Source organism: Panicum virgatum, chromosome 3K (genome assembly GCF_016808335.1).
Source record: "Panicum virgatum strain AP13 chromosome 3K, P.virgatum_v5, whole genome shotgun sequence".
NCBI classification, from domain to species: Eukaryota; Viridiplantae; Streptophyta; class Magnoliopsida; order Poales; family Poaceae; genus Panicum; species Panicum virgatum.
The window spans coordinates 33,815,557-33,838,330 of NC_053138.1; the positions used below are offsets into that span (position 1 = coordinate 33,815,557).

Here is a 22,774-nt window from a genome sequence, read left to right on the forward strand (position 1 = left end):
TAATTAATTTGATTAATGGTATATGCAACTTAATTCTGGGAGTGGCCCGTTTGAGTGGCTCACGTCTTGTTAAAAATTGGTTTTTCTAGAAACTTGGTTTAGGGGGCTCGCACTGTGTTATGTGCTAGCTACTCTCCATAAGGACCGTACATCATTAGAGCGACAACCTGGGACAACTGCGCAACCACAAGACAGGAATGGGACGGTCTTGGCTTACTAATTAGGTCATTTTGGTTCGGGAGTAACTTACCGACGGGGCAGGAGGGGTGGTGAGCTTCAATGGTCCCTGCGCTACGAGGCTTGGTCTGCGTACCCCTCGAGGTGGGCCCCATCGTTGCGGAGCCTGATTCCTTAGCAGGTTACACCTTACCAACGTGTCCTTTGTAACGGCCTCGTAGTGAGTTTGCTAGTTATCTCACCTAAGGAAGTGTGATGAACAACTAGCGTAGCTCACGACTTGTGGGTAAAGATGTGCAACCTCTGCAGAGTGTAAAACTGGTATACTAGCCGTGCTCATGGTCATGAGCAGCCCGGATCCTCCTTTTAATTAGTGGGGTTACCTTGGTGGTTTCGGTTTGGTTCTCAGTAGTTCTTAATTAATTTTGATTAATTTCTATGTAACTGGGTTTATGGTAATTCATCCACTTGTAGTAAATAGCTTTAATAAAATTTTGCCAAGATTAAAAGCTAATGCAGTCGAGTCAGCCAACCTTAGAGCCTCATAGTTTGTGTTATACTTGTTGAGTACAAGTTGTGTACTCACTCTTGCCTACTCTACTCTTTTTCCTCTTGGGATACTCTACTGCTGCTCAGTTCCTGCCGACGCGAGGGAGTTCATCTAGAGCTACCAGGACTACGAGGACTTCTAGGCGTTCGTCTCCCAGTCGACGTCCCTGTGGCGCCCAGCTTCCGAGAAACTTCAGTATATGTATTCTACGCTTCCGCATACTCTGTATCAGACATTTTGTCATTAATGAAATAAATAACATTCGTATTCACTTTATTATATCTTTTTACGTGATATGTGCTGTGATATTTTGTTCATTCTGTTGTATATACGTGTGACTTGATCCTGGCACGTATATGATTGCTCGGTTTATGTCCTTTTATAAACCGGGTGTTACAGGTTCATATGCTCTTGGTGTATGTGATCCTTCTTGTGAGTTATGATTGTCTTGAGTGATTCATTTGCATAGACTAGTTTGTGTATCATGGCTTTGTTTTATCTTCCTTAATTAGGGCACTCTAGAGCTAAGGTCCTAGATAGACAAGGGTGTCCTTGCACAAGGCTAGAGTGGTGCTCGTTAGCGCAGGTGTGGTGCCTGGGATGATGACCACGTTTGAATGCTACTCTATCCCACAGTTTGTAGAGGTAGCCAGCAGGTGGTGACAACCCTGTTCAAGCCCTAGTAATCCTCCATGTTCGGATAGAGGGGTAGGAGGTACATAAAGCCATCAGATGTTCAGGCTCCTCCTGTTCATCTGGATGCGGTCTCTCTAGGCCATTGATCAGGCTTTTCTTTTGTGTATGAACGACTCAGTTTGGTTTGCTCATGAGAGTACAGTAGACCATGGCTCTAGTTACCCTTGACCTTGCTCTTTCCTCTTCGATATCCTAGGCATGTTATCTAGTTGTGCTTGTGATCACTACCCCCCTTTACCATGAATATTATGCCCCTGTTAGGATCATTGACATTAATCCATAATGGTTCCTCCTAACTTAATTAAATTCTATACACCGCCGCCTTCCCTGCGGAAATATAAATGACACCTCGGGTTACTCTCGAGTAAAATTCTACGGCAGTACTCCGTGCACTTGCAGATTTATTCGTGGCCCATGAAATACCTGCCACCCCATTGACGTCTGCGGACGCCATCGCTGATTTCCAGTGGTGACGTTGGTAGGCGTCAACAAGCATTTTTGGCACCGTTGCCGGGAAAGGCATAGGTTAAAGAATTTATTTAAGTAAGGAAAATTTCTATGGTTAGTGGTCAGTGATCTAGCAGGACAACCATGCTGTCTTCTTTTTGTGTGAAGATAGGGGTAGTCTCCGATCAATTTCAATTTGCCAATGATTTTCACGATGAATCTGAGTCGACTTGAAGACAAGTGTGAATTGGCACTCTTGATTTCGAGAAGTCAACACTTCGGCAATTGAGTTGAACATGATTGCATCCAACCTTGGAAAAGGCTCGAATTCTCCGTTTGAAGAGGTTCTCTATTGTCGTTGCCTGATCACCAACAGTAATGAACACTGCATCAACCGAGAAAGCGACCACATCACGATGCAATCCAGGTAAGTAATTTCTAACACTTCAGGGGCAGTATCACTGGATGATATGTATTGTGAGAAGTTCAACCCAATCAAACGTGGACCAAATGATAATCCCGAGTACCCCAGACACCACATCAAGGTACGAATTTTTCCGACATTTTTCGCGAAGCGCTGTCACACTTTGGAATTATTTCGTCGAGCTAATCAAGTTTGACGGAATAAAATGTCTTGTTCAAAAGACTCTAAATTTTGAGCCCTTGCCGACAGATAAATCGGTAGTTATCCCATATTTGATTTCAACCATTGCATGTTTGAATTTCCCTCATTTCCATTTTATTCTTGCATGAACATTGCATCTTTTGCATGAAAACCCTTGCATATTTTGCTTTCCCATATTTTGCATCATAAACCCCTTTGAACCTTGGATTTAGACAAGTGCCCAAGGGGCAATATTGGAAGAAAATGGCAGCCACAAAAACTTGGAGTGTAGTGCATGCATGAACTTGGATGATTTACATGTCCAAGTTCATTTCGGGCCACTCCTAGGCCTGCACCGGCATACCCCTGCACCCATTCACTCATTTTTGGACCATATGGCAGTCATTAAGCATCACTAAAAAAGGAGAAAGAAACTGGGGCCAGCCATAGGCCGGCTGACCCCCTTGGTCGGCCGACCCTAGGGTGGCGCCCCTCTATTTAAACCAGGTGCACAGGGAGCTCAAGGCACTCCCCTTGCCCGAGTTTCCAGCAGTTTCATTTCGTGCTCTTCCTTCCTCTGCTCTCTTTGCTCTTGTTTCTCTCCACGTTCATAAGAAAAAGAAGAAAAAGATTTCCCTCTTTTGCATTCTCACATCTCATTTGCATTTTGTGTTTACCTTCTTCTGTTCACAAGAACGTGTTTGTGGTGGTTCTACTACCCCGCAAGAATGGTTTTGTGGTGCATCATCGCCCACAAGAACGATTTTGTGGAGTGTTATCACCCACAAGAATGATTTTTGTGAGAGGCAACCATGCCCCACAAGGACTACTAACTCTCGGACAGCTGACTTGATTTTCACTAACTCTCACATAATCCTTCCGAGTGTTTGATTTGTTTGTTGCAATGTCTTTCAGGAACCTCGGAAGGAAGGTGTCGGGAGCACTCTAGAAGGTGACCGGGTCAAGCTCAAGCCGATCAAGCTCGCGTCGCTCGTTGATGAGGAGTAGGCCCGATCTTCCGAGAGGTAGAGATAAATTCGATTGGTGGAGTGTGAGACGTTGGCGATCCAGATTCTAATCAGCACAATTCGAAGTCAAGCAACCGTTACACCACTGCTCCGTTGGTTATCAACCAAGCACAACTTGATTGACCTCGCCGAGAAGGCTTTTCCTGCAAGCGAATTGAAGGACACAAGCAAGAAAGAGTTAACACGCAATCTAATATTGCAAATATGGATGAAGCCAATCAAAGAGGGGTTCAAGAACTCGATTCCAAAGGACTAATCGACACAGTGGAGGATATCAATAACGGGGGCCCTGGATCTCTGTAAAAGGACTTGTCGTCACGGTTACAACGAATCAATCTTTGTTTCTCGAAGGAAAACACAAGAACTAAACAAAACCCAATTCTAACAATAGTGGCTACTAAGTTTATGAGCTAGGGGCGACCTAGGATTGGGGGCGACCAGGGGTGGGGCACCCACAACTTGGGCTTAAGGCCCGACACGATACAAAGCCTGAAAAGGCCCAAAACAGGTGTCGCGGCACCTTTCCATGGTGACACACAATGATCCACAAGGTTTATTGAGCTAGGACCAGAACCAAAAGAAGCGCCTCATCATCACGATTCCAACGCATCCAAGATCACCTCATTCGAACTCCGTATGAGGGAGATATCGCCGAAACTGTGCTGGAGTGTTGGCTGAATCCGAGATGAACGTGAAGACCGAGTTGGAGTCGACTTGTAACTTGGAGATGAGGCAGGTTCATGCATGTCCAACATGGCGATGTCCTCATCATCCTCCCCTTCTTGAATTGGAGTCATCCTCGACTCCATCCCAGCATCAAATTCCTGCAAAACGTTAGTGACAACAGGATGCAAGGTACAAGACATAGGATCATGTGTGGAAGATACATATCAACAAAGCATAGTATAGCAAGGTGCATCATGGTTATCACAAAGCTCTGCAGCAGCAGAATTAGTAGCAAGATAAACACCTTCTTTCAATTTAATTCCTTTAGGTTTAGCATCAGAAGACTAATTGCTAGGAGGTGTAATTTTTTCAATTTCAGCAAGCTCATGAAAATGTTTCCTAATATCAGTAGGAGATAAAGGAAGCAAAGTAATCTTCTTGTCCTTATGCATGAAAGTGTATGTATTAGTTCCACCAAGGTGTGTAACATCATTATCAAATTCCCATGGTCGTCCTAACAACAAAGAAGATGATTGCATAGGTACAACATCAAAATCAGCATAGTCATGATAAGAACCAACAGAAAAATGTATGCGTGCTGATTTAGTTACCTTAGTCTTACCACTAGTGTTGAACCATTCAAGATAGTAAGGTTGAGGAATAGAATGAGTGGGCAAACCAAACCACTTGATCAAATCTGAACTCACCAAGTTGCTGCAACTCCCGCTATCAATTATGGTGAGAACACGGCAATCCTTTACTTGGAGAAACATGTGGAACAAATTCTTGCGTTGGATTTTCTCCTCATCCTCATGTTCCACTTTAGAAGTCAGCACACGTTGCACAAGAAGACTAGAAAGGTCCTTTGTCGCAGCAACAGAATCAATTGCCTCACCATCATCATCCTCCGAATCTACAACAAGGTTAGCTGCAAGAACCAATTCATCCTCAACAGCACTAGCACTTACATATCCATTACCATCAGGAGCAGCGATGAAAGCTCGAGTACTTGGACAATCCTTCATGACATGTCCCATTCCCTTGCAGCAATGGCACACGATGTTTGTAGATGATCTACTCGAAGACCCCCTTTCAAGCGTAGCATGCTTCTTGTGTTGTTGGGCCTGCACAGTAGACACATTGCTTACATCAGAAGCTGGCACAGGAGATGGTGGTGTTGCTGGTGGCTTAGCAACAGGCGCCTTGGGCTTCTCAATGTCAAAACGCTGCTGAAACGATCTCCCAATGTTGGACCTGAAAGAATGTTGGACAATGCGGCGTCCCTGTACTTCCCGTTCTGCCTTAAGAGCAAGATGATACAATTGGGAAAAACGAGTCCAGTCTTTGTAATCAAGAATATCTTGTATATCACGATTTAAACCACTAAAGAACCTAGCACTAGTGTCATCATCATCCTCACGAATACCACAACATGCTAGACCAATAAGCAATTCCTGATAATATTCCTCTACTCCTTTATCACCTTGTTTTAAATTTTGCAATTTTAAACGTAAATCATGCTGGTAATAAGGAAGAACAAAACGAGACTTCATGCATTGTTTCAAAACAGGCTAAGTTTGAGGCACAGCAGCAGCATTATCAGCATTGCAAAGATCATTCCACCAAAATAGAGCAAAGCTAGTAAATTCACTAGTAGCAAGTCTAACTCTATGCTCAGCAGGAACCAAATGAGAATTAAACTTTTGTTCAACAGCAAGTTCCCAATCTAAATAAGCCTTAGGATCAGTAGTACCAGCAAAAAGAATCATGATAAATTTAGTTTTAGCAAAAGAATAATTGTTACCACGATTATGATTACCTCCCATACCTTGATGATTGCACTGCAGATGGAACGCATCACAATCCTCATCATCATCAAGGACAACATCCTCATCCTCGTCCTCATAACCATTAGGAGGGTGGCGTCGGTGTCGCTGTCGAGGGGGATGTTGTTCAACATGCTCAAGGCGTGTGACCAGTCCATTGATATTGTGCATCATCTCATTGAACTCCCGTCGATGTAGGTGCACTGGTCATCAACAAGTTTCTTAAGCTAATCCTTGGAGACGCATTCATTGAAGTCTGTAGGGGACTCCCCTCCTTTTCCTGACCCTGTCATGGTTAGAAGATAGCAAAAGACAACACCAAAGTATTATCCCTATCAACTAACAAGTACCGGGTGGTGGTGGAAGTGGAGTGCAAAATCTCAAGTGGCTTACTACCGTCTTGCAAATGTTCTTACCAAGGCCAAACAGGACGGTACAATCTGTTGTTGAGCTGGGTGTAACAGTTGCAAGATGAACCTGTACTGATCGAAGTATGTGTGGAGCTGTGGGACAGGCACAATATGTAGCAAGGAAGTAGCAAATAACAAATGCAAATTAGTAAAGTTCAATAAGTATCCAAAGTACAAGTCACAATTGCTGGCTAAGACGTGTCTAGGCGTAGCACAACAAGTTGGAACAAAGAACGGTGGATCAAGCTCAAAGAACAAGCAAAACAGCACTCTATGCACTTGTTTTTAATCTTTTCCCCAAAAAACCTCCAGGACTAGTAGGAATCAAGATTTCTTATTTTTTCAACTATTTTTTTATATTTTTATCAAACATATGTAACACAAGCTCCAACCACAAAATTTTCACCTTAAACAGAGGTGGGATGGGCCTACAGAAAATCAGGAGCGTTTCCTGAAAACTGGAAAACAAGTTCGGAGCCCCAAAACTGCCACTTTCTGATTTTTTTTTTAATTCTGAGAATGGTCCCAAATGGCGAGGCAATTTTATTGCATGTGCAGAATTTTGTCTTCTTTCTGCTGTAAAAAATTGAGCCAAAACGGAGCACCGAGCGAAGAGTTATGCCTGTTTTATCGAAGGTAACTCAAGTTACGCGTTTCCAATGGCACAACTCGGCAGATTGGCCTGCGGCGGTTAGGGCAAAGCTTCCCTATCCCCGGCACACAAAGCGACTGAGCAAAGCATCTCAACTAGGGAAAAGTATCTCTGGTATATGCAGCAATAGGTATCTTCAGATGAAATCAAGAAGGGCTGCGATGCAAGGCGAAATAACAAGGCGGCTTGCAACCTATCTAGGGCCGGCGCGGCGAGAGTTCACGCAAGGCGGCTAGCGAGGGCAAGTCGAGTAATTGGGTGGATTGACTTGTTGTTTGGGTAAAGGTGGATGGGATAGCGGTGGAAACAAACAAACTGCAACGGGCGATTGAACTACGACTACGAACACACTAAACCAGCAACAAGACTCGACCACGGACACAAACTCAACAAAGCGAATCTGAAACGAAATTGCAAAGGACAAAATAGTTCTAGGATAGTGATATTTTTTTGTAGGGTTTTTGTGGACTCTAAGATAGTGACATGAAACAAATCTAAAGGGAAAACGAAGGGTAATACCTCACGGGAAACCTGAAATCTGATACCACTTGATGAGGAGTAGGCCCGATCTTCCGAGAGGTAGAGATAAATTTGATTTGTGGAGTGTGTGACGTTGGCGATCCAGCTTCTAATCAGCACGATTTGAAGTCAAGCAACTGTTACACCACTGCTCTGTTGGTTATCAACCAAGCACAACTTGATTGACCTCGCCGAGAAGGTTTTTCCTGCAAGCGAATCGAAGGACACAAGCAAGAAAGAGTTAACACGCAATCTGATATTGCAAATATGGATGAAGCGAATCAAAGAAGGGTTCAAGAACTCAATTCCAAAGGACTAATCGACACAGTGGAGGAGATAAAGAACAGGGGCCCTGGATCACTGTAAAAGGACTTGTCGCCACAGTTACAACGAATCAATCTCTGTTTCTCGAAGGAAAACACAAGAACTAAGGAAAACCCAAGTCTACAGTGGCGGCTACTAAGTTTATGAGCTAGGGGCAACCTAGGGTTGGGGGCAACCAGAGGTGGGGCGCCCACAACTTGGGCTTAAGGCCCGACATGATACAAAGCCTGAAAAGGTCCAAAACAGGTGTCGCAGCACCTTTCCGTGGTCACACAGAATGATCCATGAGGTTTATGGAGCTGGGACCAGAACCAAAAGAAGCGTCTCGTCATCATGATTCCAACTCATCCAAGATCGCCTCATTCCGACTCTATATGAGGGAGATATCGCCGAAACCGTGCAGGGGTGTTGGCTGAATCCGAGATGAACATGAAGACCAAGTTGGAGTCGACTTGTAACTTGGAGATGAGGCCGGTTCGTGCATGTCTAGCGTGGCGATGTCCTCATCACTCGTCCACCCCCATGCCAAGCTACACTCATCAAGATGAGCAGGCCGAATCCCAGGCGCCAGAAGAGAAGCCAACACAACAAGAAGAAGAGGAGGCGCCGGACGATTCCCACCTCGACATTCGAGGGGAGCGAGAACTCCAACCGTACAACATCCTGAAGGCTCGGACCGTTCGTATGGACGAACTTCGTATTCTTTATGCCATGGTGAACAAAATAAAAATTGCCCCCATGCAAGAAATGGTTCACCAATGGCTTGGGAATTTTTGAATGACCGGACCTGTTGAGAGCACTTCTTTGGTCACTAGAATTACCACAAGTTTGGGTGTGATAAATTGGGCTCGATTTTCTTTTATCACTACACCACACCCATCGATTGATTTGGCTTATTTGGTTCAAGGACACACTATGAAAAGTGCTCCATATGGTTCTATCATATTTTTCTTTCCCGGCTATGTAAACGAGATCCCGCTTCCTAACCCGGGACTTAGTTTATACAAAAGCCGTGGTTATACTTTTGAGTTGCAGCTCATCGAAGCACCTCGCAGGAGTAGTGTGTCAGGAAGGATGACCAGAAGCAGGTCCCGGAATGCTGCGATGAATATGCCGCCACCACAACCTCAAGCTTTTCATGGTTATACAGGTTATGCACCCACTGCTGGAGCAGCCGGACCCTCGTCCGGATAACAGTCCAGTTGGGATCGATATATCCCACACCCCGAAGCTGGAGGTTCATCATGGCAAAGCGCAGGCAGCTCTGAGTGGGATCAAGCCGCACGAACGAACTTGGTGTACGCCAGTGATTCTAGTTCGAGCGGAGCACCTCCACTCTTTGCTGCCCGACGCTATTTTTCAGCCCGAGGTTATCGCGACCTCTTTCAAGGGATAAACGACCTCAACATCCGAGTTGGCGACATCGATGATAGGACGCAGCAGACCCACGAAGCTCTCACCCAACATATTCAAGACACCGCAAGATATCACACACAACAACAAACAAATCATGAATCCACCATGGAACTGCTTCGAAAGTAGTATCAGGATGCTCAAGCATTGTACCGGCACTATGGGTACTGTTTGGTATTTTAACGATGCGAATTAGATCCACAAGCACACGGATACCGTCGTAGCTTTCACCCGTGAGTATTCAAGGGTATCGTATCCACAGGGAACATGTGTGCACTAACTCCTAACTCAGTCGGTCCAAGGACACACCAAGATTAAGTGGCAAGGTTGGAGAAGATTCCTGCGGTGGCACTAAAGATGAGTTAAAGGTCGATCTCTCGGGTAAGACTCGCTTCGGGCACCGGCTTACCCCTGAAATGCTCAGGAGACTCCGGCCAACGGCTCTACGCTATATCCAAATGTGGAGGGCTACTAAGGACCAACAGGGCTGTCACCACATGCGGCCTACCTCGTAGACCGTAGGATATAAGCCAAACGAAGGTAACCCTTAGCATAGACACCACGCCTACACTACTGATTACTACTGCAGTCCAACTACATCTGATATCCTGTAGAAAACTACAACACTCCGTATAAATACGGAGCGATGAACCCACGAGTAAGAGAACTGATCTCACCCAAACGAAAGTACTATGCAATACAGGAATCATAAATACTAACTTACTCATACAAGAGGAAGCCAGCATCCGTAGAGGTACAAGTTGGAGAAGAGTGCCGACTAGGCCGGCGCCCCTCCGAACTACTCCTCACCCTCCTGCTACTCTAAGCACTAGCCTAGGCAGCGCCTCGCCTTTGCAATGGAGCTCTACATTTCTTCTCTTGTGTGGTGTGTTGAATGGGGTGCTCTTCTCCTCCTTATGTAGCATCTCCAAAGGTGGATCCGCGGTTAGACTCGCGAGGTGGTACTATTCACGTCCGGGATAGATGTAGGGGAGTCGTGGGAGACTACTGGAGAAAGATGGGCCTGATTTGGCCCACTAGGGGGTCGGCCGACTCAGGGGGCCGGCCAAGCCCAAATGGCGCTCCCCTGGGCCTGCCTTCCTCTGGTCAGCTAATAGGTGGGCCCTGGTCTTGATCCTTGGGTGCATCTTGCTTGTCGTGCCCATTTCGTCTAGTTTGTTGGCCCTTCTTGTAAGTGAAACATAGCTACAAGATATTCTGTGCATTTCTTCTGTGTTCACTTGTGTTTTCCTCATTTTACAGATGTGGGTGCCTGCAAATGATAATTCACCAAAACTCGTGGAATTCGATTAGTCATAAGCATTATAACTAAGTTTGGTGATTATTGATCATGAAAAGCTGCAGGAGTTGACGGTTGATTTTAGGACTTAACAGCCGTCAACAACACCCCCACACTTAGCCTTTGCTCATCCTCGAGTGAAGGAGAAAGGACTAAGTTGGATGCCACTCCGTGGATGTAACCTGCATACAAGTTATTCCAAGCTTCCTCTAGTCCTATGAACTTTGAAGTGGCTACCATGCTTTCTTGGGTAATTGAAGAATGGAACATTGTAGACTTCAGGTTCCTAGCTCTTCCTGCTTAGAAACTTGAGTTTTGCATTTTGAAACAAAAGAATAGTATTGCTTCTCAAATTGTTCTCTTGGATCACTCGTCTTGTTTCAGATCCTCACCAAGGCAAAGTTGTTGCCTTCTTTTCTCCTACCATCTGATCAGGCTTATGTGGAGCTTAGGGTGGGAGCAAAGAGGCATGTTTGCTTTGCTTATATTGTTAAGTCAAAAACAAAATCCAAGCAGGAACAAGTCATACAATCTGATAACTACATAAAGGAGGAACGGCTCCCCTACATCTATCCCGGACGTGCATAGTACCACCTCTCGAGTCTAACCGCGGATCCACCTTTGGAGAGGCTACATAAGGAGGAGGAGCGTACCCCATTCAACACACCACACAAGAGAAGAAATGTAGAGCTCCATTGCAAAGGCGAGGCGCTGCCTAGGCTAGTGCTTAGAGTAGCAGGAGGGTGAGGAGTAGTTCGGAGGGGCGCTGGCCTGTCGGCACTCTTCACCAACTTGTACCTCTATGGATGCTGGCTTCCTCTGGTATGAGTAAGTTAGTATTTATGGTTCCTGTATTGCATAGTACTTTCGTATGGGTGAGATCAGTTCTCTTACTCGCGGGTTCGTCGCTCCGTATTTTTATGGAGTGCTGTAGTTTGCTGCGGGATATCAGACGTAGTTAGACTACAGTAGTAATCAATAGCATAGGCGTAGTGTCTATGCTAAGGGTTACCTTCGTTTGCCTTATATCCCACGGTCTGTGAGGTAGACTGCAGGTGGTGACAGCCCTATTGATCCTTAGTAGTCCTCCACGTTCGGATATAGCGTAGAGCCATTGGCCGGAGTCTCCTGACCATTTCAGGGGTAAGCCGGTGTCCGAAGCGAGTATCTAGCCCGAGAGATCGACCTTAACTCATCCTTAGTGCTACCTCAGGAATCCTCTCTATCCTCGCCACTTATCTTGGTGTGTCATTGGACCGACTTAGTAAGAAATTAGTGCACACACATTCCCTGTGGATACGATACCCTTGAATACTCATGGGTGAAAGCTACAACGGTATCCGTACGCTTGCGGATTTATTCGCATTGTTAAAATACCCAACAAGCTTTCTGGCGCCGTTGCCGAGGAGTGGTTGCTGTTCTGACTTCGAACCTAGTTGGTCCTCGTATATTTTTAAAACAAAAAAAAACTATTTTCTCTTTCTTTAGCTCTACCTTCACCCCTGGTACCCATTCCATCCTCATATCTTTTTTGCTTTTCTATTCTCTACCTCTACCCCCGCTACCCTTGGAAGCTTATCCTCATACACACCTTCCGTCCCTTTGGGGTGAGTCTTTAGAGTCATCCTCTCTGGACCTAGTTCCTCATCCAGCTACAAGGTTCACCCTCACGCCTTACCGATCGAATCGAGTTAAATAAATTCACATTCATATCATCGAATATCGATCGATGCCAATCAAATCAAGTGAATCAAAGTTCATTTCTTAATCCTTGATTTTGATTGATGCCCAATAGAAGTTATGTTCACCCTTCCTATCAAATGAACTTCTATTGGAAGCTTAGGATGGTTTGCTTTGCCACCACGAACATCTTTGATGAAATGCGAAACTTCCTACCGAAGGAGGGGATGAGTTGAAAAACTCATCTCCCTCATGACCCAAACTTAGAGTTCTTCATTCGGCCCACAGAGTTACACATCCTCTTTCACTATGGAGCCATGAACAGTCTCGAGTTTTTCTTTCCGGAGATCAGGCCACTCTCTTCATGAGCATGAAATTTCATCACAAAGATCATGCTCCTTCTTGACATCTCCGAGGTCTTTTGTGCCAAGTCGCTACGAGTCTTATGATCATCTCAGGGTTAATGCCCTTTAGGATGGTTGTGTTTGGTTTCTCTTATCATAATATCTTTTCAGGGCTCGTAGTTGTATTTGTGCACTAACCTTGCAGCTTTAACAATGATAAATCAATAAATGGTGGTGAAGCTGGGAACTACATCACCATGGTAGCTGCAGGATGAACCCACATGGTCGAGCTTGCGACCATAAACAAAGCACTGCCAGGAGATAGCCCGGATTCTCAAAAAAAAACAAAAAAAATACTGGTGCTTCAAGAACTTCTCACTTTTTTTGAATAAAGTTTAGACTCCCCGGTGTTCAAAATCGGTAGAGTCCTTTCTGTTTCCACCTTTGTTTTCCTTTTAAATAAAAATAGGTACAAGAATAAGTGTGGGGGAGATCTCTCAAAATCACCAATTGCAAACTCTTTCGTAATCTCTCCCCCAATATGTTGCACAACATCGACGGTCCAATATGCTGAACATCAGGACAGATGGAATCCATAGAAGGATGACTGAACCTCTGGTTCGGCCAAACATCCTCTGATTTCCCTCAGTTCCCTCTTCTTCCTCTTCAAACGATGGTTTGCACAACCCTACCCTCAAACTCCTCCCTAACTTCTTGAGTTTAATGATTTTCTTTGTTGATCACTAAATTTAAACTCAATGAATCATGCCAATTCACCATGTGCACTCCATGCGCTTCCATGAATAAACTTGCATACTCTTTATTCCTCGCATTCTTTCTTGTTCTTGTGAACATCTATCTTCATAGGGACCCTCGTGCCATCTAAGTAATTGACTAATGTGATATGATTGGATGAATGGAACCATGCTCTTCCTTGCAAAGTACTTGGGATATTCTTTTAAAAAATCATCAATAGCTTGTCTCCTCAAATAAATGAAAGTTCCTACCAATGCTAAAGTTAGATGTTCATGCTCAAACCTTCATATCCAGTTTGACTTTGCAATGAGTTTTGTCAAATTCTTTGACCCTTGTTAGAGACTTGTCATACTCTCATGATCAAGATTATGTACACGCCCACTCACATAGCAAACACTGTCATCCACCTACAAAATAAAACTCCATGACCATGACTCTTTCTCTATAAAGTGACCATCAAGGATGTGGGCTATGAAAAAAGAGAGAGAAGAAGAAGAAATAAAAGATGCATACCCAAAGAAGGTATGCCACATGCTCAAAAGAATGTCAAAAAAAAGAAATAAAGATGCATACCCAAAGAAGGTATACCACATGCCCACAAGGCATGTCAAAAAAAAGAGAAAAGAAAAGAGAAAGATAGACCACATCCATGGAAAAAATGAAGAGAGATAGATCATACAAAGGAGTTCATCCACTATACACCAAAAATATTCCACACCGCACCTCTTGATCAGATTGTATGACTCGTTTCTGCTTGGATCTTATTTTTGAATTAACAACATAAGCAAAGCAAACATGCCTCTTTACTCCTGCCCTGAGCTTCACATAAGCCTGATTAGATGATAGGAGAAAAGAAGGCAACAACTTTGCCTTGCTGAGGATCCAAAATAAAGAGTGATTCGAGAGAACAATTTGAGGAGCAAGACTATTCTTTTATTTCAAAATATAAAACCCATGTTTTCAAGCAAGAAGAGCTAGAAACTTGAAGTCTACATTGTTCCATTCTTCAATTACCTAAGAAAGCATGGTAGCCACTTCAAAGTTCACAGGACTAGAGAAAGCTTGGAATAACTTGTATGCAGGTTACATCCAAGGAGTAGCATCCACCTTAGTCCTTTCTCCTTCACTTGAGGACGAGCAAAGGATAAGTGTGGGGGTGTTGTTGACGGCTGTTAAGTCCTAAAATTAGCCGTCAACTCATGCAGCCTTTCACAACATTTTGTCACCAAAGTTAGTTGTAGGGCTTATATCTAATCAAGTTCCACGATTTTTGGTGAATCATGGTTTGCAGGCACCCACATCTGTAAAAAGAGAAAAACACAAGTGAACATAGAAGAAATGCATAGAATATCTTGCACTTGTGTTTCACTTAGAAGAATGGCCCAGAAACTAGACGAAATGGGCACGACAAGCAAGATGCACCCAAGGATCTAGACCAAGGCCCACCTATCAGCTGTCTAGAGGAAGGCAAGCCCAAGGGGAGTGCCATTTGGGCTCGCCCGACCCCTTGGGTTGTCCGACCCCCTAGTGGGCCAAATCAGGCCCATCTTTCTCCAGCAGTCTCCCACGGCTTCCCTACATCTATCCCGGACGTGCATAGTACCACCTCGCGAGTCTAACCGTCGATCCACCTTTGGAGAGGCTACATAAGGAGGAGGAGCACACCCCATTCAACACACCATCCAAAGGAGTAGAGTAGTGCCACATTTAAAATACGACGTACTAGTTCGCTAGTGTTAGAATAAAGGAAGAGAGTGAGGAGTAGTTCGGGGAAGCAATGGGCCTGTCGGTATTCTTCTCCAAGCTTGTACCTCTACAGATACTGGCTTATTTCTGGTATGAGTAAGTTAGTATTTATGGTTTCTGTATTGCATAGTACTTTCATATGGGTGAGATCAGTTCTCTTACTCGCGGATTGTTGACATTTCTTAGCACAATCACTAGGAATGGTTAATCCCTGGCAACGGCACCAGAAATGCCTGTTGGCGGTCCTTAGTGCAATCACTAGAAATGAGGGCGCCGAACACATCCTAGAAACTGCACCCAAGGGGTGCCACTCTCGTGGTATAATCAATACGATTACAGATGGATCCGCAAGTACACGGATATACCGTTGTAGCATTTCACCCGGAGAGTAAGCGTATCATCATTTATTTGTGTCCCAAAGGACGGCAGTAACAAAGGTATTGTACTCAACATTAACCATGACATTGTGTCTCAAGCAATAGGCACTACTCTAATAGGGGTAAGTCCAGAAAAAGAATAAGCAAGGGTAATGCAACACAGCACACATCCACACTCCAAGAGGAAGGAATAGAAGAGAGAGACTATAAAACAAAGGTCTACTCTATCCTACGTCAAGTCAGCTGGAGCTTAGGCTAGGTTAGGTGTCCTAGTGCTTCTATCCAAAACTTAGGTCATGTTAGATCATGGTCAGAACTGCAGGTGCCAGGAAAATGGAGAACGTCAAGTTCCGTTACCTCTTTGCATGAACTCCTACACCGAACCCGAACGTCGGGGAGTAAGCTAAATGCAACACCGCTGTTACACCGGACGAACAGGGCTGTCACCACCTGCCGTCTACTCCAATCACACCATGGAGCATGGTCATATCCGAAGGATCCCGCATACCCGAGCACCACACTCGTGTATGAAGTCACTACTCTAGTTCCCCCAGGTCTCCCACCCTTCGGATGGACGAGGAAAACACTAGAGCAAGCCCGAAAGCACAACGAACCTCTATCTGTACCCGGATCATCTGGCCTAACCAAGACCGTAGCATAACTTATAAACAAACTAAGCATGGATTGATAAACTATCATGATAGTAAAGCAACCATGGGAAAACTCTATATTATGAATAGAAGTCTGACAAGTCGGATACAAAGCCATACCAGGAGCCGAGGATTGCTCAACGACCCCGAGGACGACTTGCTCGCTAAAGAGAACCAGCCTAGCTCCACTACCTAGCTAAGAGAGCAGGAGAGAGGAGAGCCTTCTTAGAGAGAATGGATTGAAGTGTGTGTGTGTGTGTGTGTGTGTGTGTGTCGAGGGGGTGGAGGAGAGGCCTATTTATAGCTCTAGAGGTCGGTTTCCCACCAACGCACATATGGAAGGTGATCAGGTGCCTTGGCAGCCACTCCTCCTCGAAGTACACCTGGACGGGAACCAGGCCAGGTTCGGCCGACCCCACCTGGCAGCCTCTCGGCCTGATCTTTTGCTGGATGGTATATTCTTTGATCCTTATCCTTATCCTCTGGTGCATCTTGTGTGAAGGCCCCGTTTCCTCTAACATGTGGGCCTCTGCGTAGTTGTATGGCGTCTGCTGCGTGTTTTCATCTTATTCCGCTCCAGCTCATCTGAAATGTACAAAACTCAAAAACAACTGTGGTGCGAGGTTAGTGATACAAATATGTGAGTAAGGCATGTAGTTTTCCTTTATTATTGAGTCTAGTTGATGGGTGAAAATGGCACTTAAGCACCGTCAACAACTCCCCCAAGCTAGCCCTTTGCTCGTCCCGAGCAAACTTTTAGACTTAGGTTGTTGATTAGGAGTTGCTACAATGTCGCATTCCTGACTTATGCCCACGGCACAACCGAGTGTTCTCGCCTTTATTCTGAATAAGTTGGCCTTGTTCGCACCTTTTACCTTCCTCCTGTGGGGCTTATAGCATCATCCTCATCTTTGGCGGTTGAGGGTCAGAACGGCTTGTAGAGTTCCACTTACCACTCCTTTGTTCAACCGTCAATCCAGAGGTTTTATAAAGTTTTTGAAAAGAAATTTTGTAAGTTCCTCGGGTGATCTCTCGGATCGCTCAATGTGTTTCATTCCTCACCAAGGCCTTTTTATGTGCCTTTCTTTTTCCATCCTACTTCTAATGGCTTCTTTTTTTTTGGGTGGATCTGTAGGTATGGAGGATATGATGGCAAACTTGCTTCTCATATTTTGCTAAGTCAAAGACCGGATCCAAAGGAGAAACAAGTCATAAGCCTTGATCAGGATGTGCAAGTGTGTGGATATTTTTGGTGGATGGTGGATGAAACTCCTTCATATGGTCTCTCTCCCTTGTAATATTTTTTTCTGGTATGTGCTATATTTTCTCCTTTTTATTTTTTTTGACACGCCTTGTGGACATGTGGCATACCTTCTTTGGGTATGCATCTTTTCTCTCTTTTTTTTGACATGCCTTGTGGGCATGTGGCATACCTTCTTTGGGTATGTATCTTTTATTTCTTTTTGTATAGCCCATACATCATGTAGATAACTTTGGAGAGAGATAAACATGGTACAACATGGAGTTTTTTTGTGGATGGATGGATGGATGTACGTGATCTTGATCATGGGCGTATGAAGTGATTTTCTCAAAGGGTCACAACAATTTGACAAAGCTCAATGAGAAGACAAGTTGCATATGTGGAAAGGTTTTTTCAAACTTGTAACTCATATGGCTCTGGATGGGAATTACATATCACTGAGGAACTTTATTTTTATTTTTTTGTATTTTTGAAAAGAAAAATCTCCGGATATCAAGCATCACGTAGGAGAAGATCATAGCAACTCTTTTCAGCCATATCATAACCCACAACAACCTATATTCGAATTCTGCTTTTCGCTACCCACAAGTTTCAAGCTTAAGGTTTGAACATCTAGCCACCAAACTCAAAACTTAGGGAGAGCACAAGGTTGTAACTAGGCATATGAAAGGAACTAACAGAGCAACTATTCATCATCTCAACAAGGAAAAACTACACATGCTTACTACACATACTGGAAAGCAAGTAAATATTTTTGGGTTTTTAAAAGTTTTACCAATTTTTATTTGATTTTAGTTATGCAAATTTTTATGGATTTTCAGAATTTTGCAAATTTTTGTTTTGTTTCATGCAATACTGCTGCTGGTTGGGATTAAACCCAGCCCAACGATAGTAGGCCCTCCACTCCTCCTGGGATTGATGCTGTTGCTGCTCCAGGTTGCGGATCCTCTCGCCTGTGTATTGTTGCCAGTTCTGAGTTGACTCGATGTGCTGGCCCAGCGACTCATCGATGTTGGTGGTGCACACGTTCAGCTCGCCCATCTGCCGAGTCAGAGTGGCGAAGCCTCTGGACGAAGCTGTACGTCGTGGGGGACCACTACAGCAGGAACTGGTGGACCGGTGCCCTGAGGCCTGCCATGCACTCTCGGTGGAGCTGGCACTCTGCCATGACGAACCTCCAGCCTCATATTGCTGTGGTTGAGACTGAGGTTGCTGCTACATGAACTCCTCCCTTCTGGCCCTACTTCTTGTGGAACAAGAGGGATGGTTAGCGAATAGCAATTATACAAATGATACCCCGCATTTGGCAACGAGATTTCATTTGCATAACCAAGCGAAAAGAAAATCAAGGAGTCATCCGAGCCTTTCTTGAGTGTGTGGCCTTGAACCAAGTACGCCTCATCGATCATAACACGGGGCTCCTCAATGAAGGGAACGGGGTTCCCATCTAAGATTCCCATGTTTGATGCGATGCGGGTAACCAAAGAAGTGCATTCAATAGGACCCGTCATCCGAAAATTTGTGAGCCATTGCTTAACCATTGCTTGTGTGGGGGAGATTCGGATTTTGTTGACCATGGCATATAATATCATCAACTCATCATTCCGCACTGGTCGTGGATCATCTCTTGGAAAGAGAGTGATAGCCACCCACTTGTGCATCAAGCGAAGAGTCGGATTTTGAATCTCATTGCACCGAGGTGCAAATTTGCCATGAACAACTTGACCCAAAATCAAACCCCAAAACTCATGTCGATCAAAACCGCGGCAAGCTTTTGCAAGGGAAACTGGCAAGCGCACACTAAAACCAAGGAGGTGACTGAAAATTCTCCTATTAAAAACTCCAAAAAGTCAGAAAGAAACACCATCATCCACCTCCCGAAGAGTGCAAAGAAACTGGATGGTGAGGAGATGAGAACCATTCTCCTCAACGGGCACAAAACCATCCCATCCAACCGCATGCCAAACACGAGCGAAGTCAACATCCATACCTATTTTCTCGAGAAGGTCCGGGTCGAAGGCTCTCGTATGACCAAAGCTTTGATTCTTGATCATGGCATAGGTTTGACGCTCGCAGTCATCTCGCAAGTCGAGATATAGTGCATCATCTTCATCTATCTCCATGTCCTCGGCTTGCGGTTCTACAGCTTGCTCCTCGAACTGTTCTTCTTGTTCGTCTTGCTCATAATCCATCGTAGTCAGTGTTGGTGCAGGTTCGGGGGAATGATGAGAGCTCGACTCACCCTGCGAACAAGACGAGCCCAACCTCGTCATCCTCTTGACAGCTCCGAAAATTTTCCGCCTTGCACCTCTCATGCTTGCAACAAGAACGAACAAGAACGAACGAGAACAACTCGATTCGGGTTATGTTAGTGAAATGAAAATGAAACTCTTACCCGAAAGTTGTTCCTCCAAATATGTGATCAATCTTGCAGCAAAGAATTGAGAGAGTGTTCTTGCAATCAAACTTGAGCCAAAATCCAAAGGAAACCCGAGCAAGAATGTGTGAGAGGGAGTGAGAGTGAAGAGAGTGAGCATGAGAGCTCATCACCCCTCTCTCGGCCTCTATTTAAAGGAATTTGGGTGAGTGCACCCGAGGAAGAGCCAGGCACAACGGTTAGGTAGCCGTTGGAGAAGGTGGGGTCCAGGAGCCGTTGGCCCTGGGTCAGCCGACCTGTGGGGTCGGCCGGCCCCAGGGTGGGCCCCTTGGTGCCCCCCTTTGGCCATGTGCTTCCTCAACAGTCAAAAACTTTGAAAATATGATGCACAACCAAAAGTTTGCTCGAAAAGATGTCCAAATTATTTTTCCCAAAGGATTTTAAAAATCAAAAAATATTTTTGGTCTTTTTGTAAAAAGGGAAAAGTGCTAGCAAAATTCCAGCATGTAGAAAACAATTTTGAAAATTTCAAACATGCAGTGGAGAAAAATAAATAAGGTGCAAAGAAAATTTTGAAAAGCGGAGAAAGCAAATATGAGATAAATACCAATTTACCTTTGGCAAGGGCGCGTCGTTTATAGTCCGACGTGCATGACTTTTCTCCATCGTTCTTACCATTCGTCGGCTCGTCCTGGAGAACCGAACAAAGCCGAACTCTCGACCTTTCGCCATACCTTCTTTGACTTCTTATTTCTTTTAGGTGTGGCGGGTCATTGTTCTGGCTGGGGTTCTGGTGCACCTCAGAGTGCTTGCCCTTCACTGTCTTGTTGGATCATGAAGCGCTGCTCTTCCTTCTTCTTAAACCTGAAAAACATATCCTCCCTTCCAACACGGAAACGGATTTCTCCCTTTCCAACATCGATCCTTGCCTTGGCAGACCTTAGAAAAGGTCGCCCAAGTACGAGGTCCATTCCAAGGTCGCCCTCCATATCCATTACCACAAAGTCGGCAAGGACGTAGGAGTCTCGTACTCGTATGAAAACATGTTCGGCTATCCCTTCAGGATACCGAATGGTTGAATTTGTAAGCTGTACGAGCATAGTTGTTGGGGAAAGAGCAGGATATTCAAGTGCTTCATATATTACCTTGGGCATTATATTTACGCTTGCCCCCAGATCGCAAAGGCATCGCTCGAAGTGTTTGAAGTAGATCGAGCAGCTGATCATGGGGACCCCTGGATCCTCTTGCACAACTACCACCATGCCATCCCAGATGTCGTTCCTTGGGGGAGTCTACCTGCCTGCATGGTTATTGTGTGGTGGCCTCCGGGACGAGTTACCCCATCCGGTAGATACCATGCTAACATTTTCAACGGGAGACTCGGGTTATCCCGGGATCTTCCCACTCTCAACAGCAGGTAACGAAGCAGCAATTTGTGCAAGCTGGGTTTCGATCATTTTATTGAAACTTAACTGATTTTTAAGAGTTGAAGACAAAGTTTCAAGCTTGACATTTAAACTTTCCAAGGATTTGTCATTGGCCAAAAGCTTTTTATTTATATTTTCGTTGATTTTAACTTGGCCAAGAACAAGTTCTCTCAAGGGAGGTTGGTTCGAATTGAAATTCGAATTATAAGAAGGATTGTAGTTGTTACCTCCCTGAAAAGGTGGACGTGGCTGGTTCCACCCCTGGCCTCCTTGTGGTGGACGGTACCCATTGTTGTTGTTGTTGTTGTTGAGGTATGCGCAGTCTCCACGGGTTTTGGGGCAGTCGTTCCCCGAATGTCCATCGTTACCGCAAACTTCACACGTGAAGTGCGAACCCATGGCACGAGCATAGTTTTCTCTATGCTTCTTGAATTCGGCCCTTTCGCCGAGATGCTACAGTAGGAGGTCCAGCTTGACGGTATGCATGCCCTTGGTTCGGGGTTGGAGTCATTCATCGCTCCACCCCTGGTTGGAGACCATTTTCTCGATCAATTCTTTGAGTTTGGTTATGGTCAAGTCGAGAAAGGCTCCTCCAGCAGCGGCATCAATATTGGCTCTGGATGTCAAGCCCATTGTAGAAGCTTTGAAGGACGAGCCACTCGTCCATGCCGTGGTGAGGACAGGCCAGGATGTATTCCTGCAGCCTCTCCCAAGCTTCTGAGATGGATTCCATTGCCGTCTGCTGGAAACTTGAAATTCTCCCGTGCCTTATTTGTTTTACCTAGTGGGAAGAATTTTACGAGGAACGCCTTGGAGCATTTGGCCCCGGTGTCGATGTCTTTTTCCTTGTAAAACCACTGTTTCGCCTTCCCCAGGAGGGAAAACGGAAACAGGCGAAGCTTGACAACGTCAGCGGCGACCCCCCATATGACAACGGTGTCGCAGAGCTCTAGAAAATTCTGCAAATGTGCATTTGCATCCTCATTTGGCTTGCCACAGAATTCTCCCATGTTGATGAGGCTTGATTTGAGCTCGAAGTTCACGTCCCCGACATTGATGTTGGGGCCAGTGGCCACATTGTCGGTGGAAGGGACGGAGAACTCGCAGTGAGTCTTTTCAGCCATAGCCTCAAGAACGAGTGGTGCTTCCGAAATGAGTTCCTGTGCCGGGAGGATAGCGAGAGGAGGAATGACGCGAGGTCGTGCTCTTCTGAAGAGCCTCTCTGGTCTGTGTAGTTTTCCGACAGGGAGAAACCAGTCATACACTACCCTCTGTCTTCTTTCAGATCAAAAATAAAAGAAGACATAAAGTGACATTAGCATGAAAGAGTAAAGACTATATCCTGAGTACAAGGTCTAAGTTAATATCAGCACAATATCTTTGTTCACATGCCATCCCCGGCAACGGCGCCAGAAATGCTTGTTGACATTTCTTAGCGCAATCCCTAGGAATCGTTAATCCCTGGCAACGGCACCAGAAATGTCTATTGGCGGTCCTTAGTGCAATCACTAGAAATGAGGGCGCCGAACCCATCCTAGCAACTG

The 22,774-nt window shown here is 45.1% G+C and overlaps 1 non-coding gene across 1 annotated transcript; it reads left to right on the forward strand.

The window, feature by feature from the left end:
- Window positions 1-21,895: 21,895 nt before the first annotated feature.
- On the forward strand, window positions 21,896-21,999 carry LOC120701691. The gene has a single exon (XR_005686248.1). It is a non-coding gene; the product is annotated as a small nucleolar RNA R71 (small nucleolar RNA).
- Window positions 22,000-22,774: the final 775 nt, after the last annotated feature.